We start from the raw sequence: 6,523 nt of genomic DNA on the forward strand, positions 1-6,523 counted from the left end.
GCATCTTATGGACAGGTATGATGGCAATTGTAGTTCAACTATATTTAAAGGACCACAGGTCTCCCATCTTCAATCATCTTGAAAAAGAATGAGGCACTAGTATAAGGTCCCAACAGCCTATATCTGTAAAGAAATGGTTGGGGTACAGTGTTGTGAACCCAAGGTGGCTTCTCTGAGGGCAACCCCACATACAGCATATGAGTGTTTATAAATAGGGACTCTTGCTGCAAGGTCTGAATGACAGTCACCAGGCCCACATTTGATGAAATAGAGGTCAAAGCTCGTTTACTACAGAACCAATTTGAAAATGTTCCTTGCCACTGTTGTGTGCCAGCTTCTCACCCAGAGCAGTGGCTGAGGCTGAGGTTAAACCCAAGGCACTAAAAAGGGAAGGAGGGAGAGGAAGGAGACATCAGATAATTCTCTCTCTCCCCCCTCCCTCCCTCCCTCCCTCCCTCCCTCACACACATAGAGGTAACTCTCTCACAGACATGAAGTATAGCTTTATTTTTTCTGTTGCTAACATTCTCCAGCCTTTGGAGAGTTAAAGGGAACCATTTGCAAGTGGTGTGTCTTGAAATACATGGCCTGTTAAATGGGTGTCAGCTGTCTTTCTGTTTGTTGGCTCAGAGGTGAGTGTCAGGCATTTCTGCCAGTAACTCCTTTAACTATTACCTTTTATGGCTCTCTCTCACACCCATACACTGGTGGCAGGGAAGCCTCTGATAATCTTCATTTGAAAGAACTGATATTGATGGCCAAGGGAATGGAAGAGACTGGTATGACAATAAGGAACCGGAGATGGCCCAAAACATCATATCATTTTCTTTGCATTTCTTCACATAAACACAGTATACGATCGCCTGGTTCCACATAGAGCAGAGCAAAAGCTGTGCCTTTTGAATATGTATGGAAAATAATTTTTCAAAATACTTCTTCCATCACTGCAAATAGTATATCAAAACAGTAAAAGTTCCAACAGCCCCATTGAACCTTGAGGTCAATGTATTCCTTCACTTTAGCAGTTCTGTTATAGAACAAATATAGAAAGGCTCTATTTTTAAGTGAAAAACAGGGCTAAATCTAGTCACTAGGTCCAACTAGACCGCTTAGTCAGAAGAATCCCATTGCCCAACCTGATGGCATAAGAGAAATCAGGCAAGCTGTCATACCTTGTTAACAGATTGTCACACTCCCTGCCTCGACTGATAAGATGTGACAACAGCACAGACAGTCACATGTCTGGCAGTGTGAGATATGTCAAGTCAGTGGGAAAAACCATTTGGGCCATTGCCCTTATGCATATGTTTCTAAATAGCATTCTGGCAATTGAATCAATAGAATTTGCATTAGTGCTGACTTAATAAGTCTTGATCATTCAAAATTTACAATTTAACTTAGACTCCTACAATTTAACTTAGACTTAGGGATGTGTGTCTGATTCAGCTGAATGCTCAGTCTAGAGAGGAATTAGGTTGATTTGGACAAACTTAGGAAGCTGGCTGGGTTGAGGTGAGGTTTCTTTAAATGAACCAAACCTCTGAAGATTCATTAGTTGTTTGAATTCAGAGGAACACGGAGACAAATAATGTCTCCCCAAATAGATACATTTCCCCCCTCAAGTTCCCATTAAAAGGAAGAAGGTCTGAGTGGAAAGAGAGGGAATGAAGAAGAGGAGGTGTTATGAATAGCAGATTCACATTGAATTGTTTTATTAGCATTCTCCAGTCTCACTGCTTTGTGGGGAGGGACAGTGAAGAAATACATAATAGGACTAATCCAGTGCTCTCTGCTAATTCTTTCTCCCAAGAACAGTAAACTTAAAACAATGTTGGCAAACACTGTGGGGCCCTGCCTTGATGTAGTAGCAAAGGATGATTGCTTGGAAAAAATATTGGATGTTTAAAATCCTTTTGCCTTTATCACTCTAGGTTCCATCACGCTGTCTGGTTGTACTTTGGTGCTAAATGAGCCAAAAATGCAAAGATCTAACACTACTTTTGTTCCTTATACCTTTATAAGCCATGCACCCATCCTTTTGAAATTTTAATGATTTCTCACTTAGGGGATAGCTCTATGATATATTCTGTTAATGCAAAATTCAGTGAGCAAAGGAACCAACCAACCAAACTATCAAGAAGAAGCAAGTAACTTCCCACTTTACATTTCATTACATTGGCCTTCCATGAAAACTACTGCACCTATCCATCAAAATACACGGGGTATTTTGACTAGGGTCCTCTGTATGCCGGTTTTATAGCCATGATAGGCAGGAGACTTTCAGCATTGTTGGATTACAGCCGAGGTCTGTAGGAATTCCCCGAGCCAGACTTCTTAGTCAAAAAAATCAAAGTCTATACAGATGTTCTTAATTGCTTATAGGTGGAGAATGGGGTATTCTTGACCATGGGAGCTAGGATGTGTTATAGGGCTGGTAGGTCTTTGAGAGGCACTCTATATGGAACATAATAAGCAGTAAGATTGCCAGTCCCATGATGCCTTGCAGCTCCCAAGGAGCTTAGCCTCTCCCAGTATGGAAGAGATGTGAACTCAAGAGGAAAGCCAAGATTGTTATTGTTTAGTCGTTAAGTTGTTTCTGACTCTTCGTGACCTCATGGACCAGAGCAGGCCCAGCCTTCCTGTCTTCCACTGCCTCATGGAGTTTGGTCAAAGTCATGTTGGTAGCTTTGATGACACTATCCAACCATCTTGTCCTCTGTCGTCCCCTTCTCCTCTTGCCTTCATACTTTCCCAACATCAGGGTCTTTTCCAGGGAGTCTTCTCTTCTCTTGAGATGACCAAAGCATTGGAACCTCAGCTTTAGGATCTGTCCTTCCAGTGAGCACTCACGGTTCATTTCCTTCAGAATGGATAAGTTTGTTCAGGTTTGTTCTCTTTGCAGTCCAGAGGACTCTCAAGGGTCTCCTCCAGCACCACAATTCAAAAGCATCAATTCTTCGGCGGTCAGCCTTCTTTATGATCCAGCTTTCACTTCCATACATCGCTACTGGAAAAACCATAGGTTTGACTATGTGAACCTTTGTCAGCAAGGTGATGTCTCTGCTTTTTAAGATGCTGTCCAGGTTTGTCATCACTTTCCTCCCATGAAGCAGGTGTCTTTTAATTTTGTGGCTTCTGTCACCATCTACAGTGATCATGGAGCCCAAGAAAGTAAAATCTGTCACTGCCTCCATATCTTCTTCTATTTGCTAGGAGGTGATGGAACCAGTGGGTATGATCTTGTGTTTTTTTTTATGTTGAGCTTCAGACCATTTTTGCACTTTCCTCTTTCACCCTCATTAAGAGGTTCTTTAATTCCGCCTCACCTTCTGCCATCAGAGTAGTATTATCTGCATATCTGAGGTTGTTGATATCTCTTCCAGCAATCTTAATTCCTGCTTGGGATTCCTCCAGTCAGAGCCTTTCGCATGATGTATTCTGCCTATAAGTTTAAACAGGGAGACAATATACAGCATTGTCATATTTCTTTCCCAATTTTTAAACCAATCAGTTGTTCCTTATCCAGTTCTAACTGTTGCTTCCTGTCCCACATATAGATTTCTCAGGAGATAGATATAAGATGGTCAGGCACTCCCATTTCTTTAAGGACTTGCCATAGTTTGCTGTGGTCCACACAGTCAAAGGCTTTTGCATAGTCAATGAAGCAGAAGTAGATGTTTTTCTGGAACTCTCTGGCTTTTTCCATAATCCAATGCATGTTACCAATTGGGTCTCTAGTTCCTCTCCCCCTTTGAAATCCAGCTTGTACTTCTGGCAGTTCTCAGTCCACGTACTGCTGAAACCTACCTTGTATGATTTTTACCATTGTTTGGCACTGCCCTTCTTTGGGATTTGGATGTAGGCTGATCTTTTCCACTGCTGCGTTTTCCAAACTTGCTGGCATATTGAGTGTAGCACCTTAACAGCACCATCTTTTAAGATTTTAAATAGTTCAACTGGAATGCCATCGCCTCCAATGGCCTTGTTGTTAGCCAGCCTTTCTAAGGCCCACTTGACTCCACTCTCCAGGATGTCTGGCTCAAGGTCAGCAACTACATTGTCTGGGTTGTCCGGGACATCCAAATCTTTCTGATATAATTCCTCTGTGTATTCTTGCCACCTCTTCTTGATGTCTTCTGCTTCTGTGAGGTTCCTACCATTTTTGTCCTTTATCATGTCCATCTTTGCACAAAATGTTCCCTTAATACTTTCAGTTTTCTTGAACAGATCTATGGTTTTTCCCTTTCTATTCCTTTACTCTGTAACTTTGCACTGTTCATTTAAGAAGTCCCTGCTGTCTCTCCTTGCTATTCTTTGGAAGTCAGCATTCAATTTTCTGGAACTTTCCCTGTCTCCCTTGCATTTTGTTTCCTTCTCTTCTCTGCTGTTTGTAAGGCCTCGTTGGACAGCCACTTTGCTTTCTTGCATTTCCTTTTCTTTGGTATGGTTTTTGTTGCTGCCTCCTGTACAATGGTATGAATCTCCATCCATAGTTCTTCAGGCACTCTGTCCACCAAATCAGGTTCCTTAAATCTGTTCTTCACTTCCACTGTGTATTCATAAGGGATTTGGTTTAGATTATACCTGAGGAGCCCAGTGGTTTTTCCTACTCTCTTCAGTTTAAACTTGAGTTTTGCTATAAGAAGCTGATGATCAGAGCCACAATCAGCTCCAGATCTTGATTTTTCTGACTGTATAGAGCTTCTCCATCTTTGGCTGCAGAGATTATAATCAATCTGATTTAAGTGTTGCCCATCTGGTGATGTCCATGTGTAGAGTCGCTTCTTGTGTTGTTGGAAAAGAGTGTCTGTGATAACCAGCTTGTTCTCTTGACAAAACTCTATTAACCTTTGCCAAGATAGATTCTCTATTCCAAAATTGTAATTGACTGAAAACAGCTTTAAGTACTTTGATTTTTTCAGTCTGGTTGAAAGAACTCTTGCAGTTTTTTGGGGTGTGTAGACCAGAAATTCAGAAAGCTCCATGCCTAAAATATGACCCATGAAAAATGTAGGGATATAGGTACAATCATCTTTTGATATTCCCACCCCCGAACTCTGAAAGCTGTTTCTGCATCAAATTTCCTAAACCTGTTTTTCAGTAACTTCTCCATCTTGACCGCCTTAGGGGTTAATATCCCTGAAAATCCCATCCAATTCTACCAAGACATTTTAAAAATTTATAAATAGTTCCAATTAAAAAACAAACCATATTTTTCCACTTTTCTACCACACTTTTTCCCACCACACTTTTCGAATCCAAAATTAAGAAATAAATATTCTAAACATAAAACAAAATATATTTTTATTTAGTAATTAGGTAATGTTTACATACCAGCACTGTCATCACACTTATCTTTCAGCATATAGTTTTATTCAGCCTCTGGGCTCAGAACACTAGGACATTACCAGTCCCTGTTGCATCTGAGCACTGCCTACATGCTCCACCTTCAACAAAGTGTGTTCCAATTGGTTTGTTCAGCATCAGCTGACATCAGTTACATAAGGCTTGTGACTGGAGGCAGCCGTATATAAAACAACCCTAAATTTTTAGTCTAAGGATTTTAGACAAAAGTATTGTCTTATACACAGGGGAAAAAATGCCAAGCCAAGTCCCATAGTTCTATACAGTGGGGTCTTGACTTGAGAACTTAATCCGTATTGGAAGGCGGTTCTCAAGTCAAAAAGTTCTCAAGTCAAATCTGCATTTCCCATAGGAATGCATTGAAAACCATTTGATCCGTATCTGCTCTTTTCCGTCCATAGAAACTAATGGGAAGCTGCTATTCTGCCTTCGACCACTAGAGGGGGATATTTTGTTTCTTTTTTCTTAGGTCAAGAAAGGTTCAGGGAAGGCAGGGAAAATACAGTCCAGGCAGTCCAGTACCAGGCAGTCTGAAGACTGTCTCCCAATCCACTCTCTAAACGCTGGGAGGAGTGAGGAAGCAGACAGGCACCCTTTTCACTGGCCAACAGTTAACTGAAAGTTCCAATTTTGCACTTTCCCTGCCTCCCACGTGGGTTTTTTTCAGTTCTTAACTCAAATCTAAGTACGTAAATCAAGTCAATATTTTCCTATGAGAGTGGTTCTTAAGTCAAAATGTTCTTAACTCAAGCCGTTCTTAAGTCAAGACCCCACTGTACCTGTGTCTATTTCCTGTCATTTAATTAACTCATAAAGGTCTACTAGGAGTGCAACTTCATCCCAATTGAAAAGAGAGAGATTATAGCCCTTTGCTGATTTCTGGTTTTATCAATGAGAGGTGGAAAGAACTGGATTTACAAGCAGAGACTTGGATCTGTATTGAAACAGAATCACATGGCTTCAGAAGGGTCTGAGATGCATCCGGCTGTTTTCCAGATTGCTAATCCTAGGGTCTTGCAACTGGTGCAACCTCTAGTGAAAACTGTTTTACTGGTACTATTATAATGTGGCTAGAGAATCTCATGCAGGATTTGTGGTGAAGTTAAAATAAATCAGAATACTACATTGTATACAGGAGGCAAATATTCTCCTGGAAAAC

This window comes from Pogona vitticeps, chromosome 1, assembly GCF_051106095.1.
Source record: "Pogona vitticeps strain Pit_001003342236 chromosome 1, PviZW2.1, whole genome shotgun sequence".
In the NCBI taxonomy this organism is placed as follows: domain Eukaryota; kingdom Metazoa; phylum Chordata; class Lepidosauria; order Squamata; family Agamidae; genus Pogona; species Pogona vitticeps.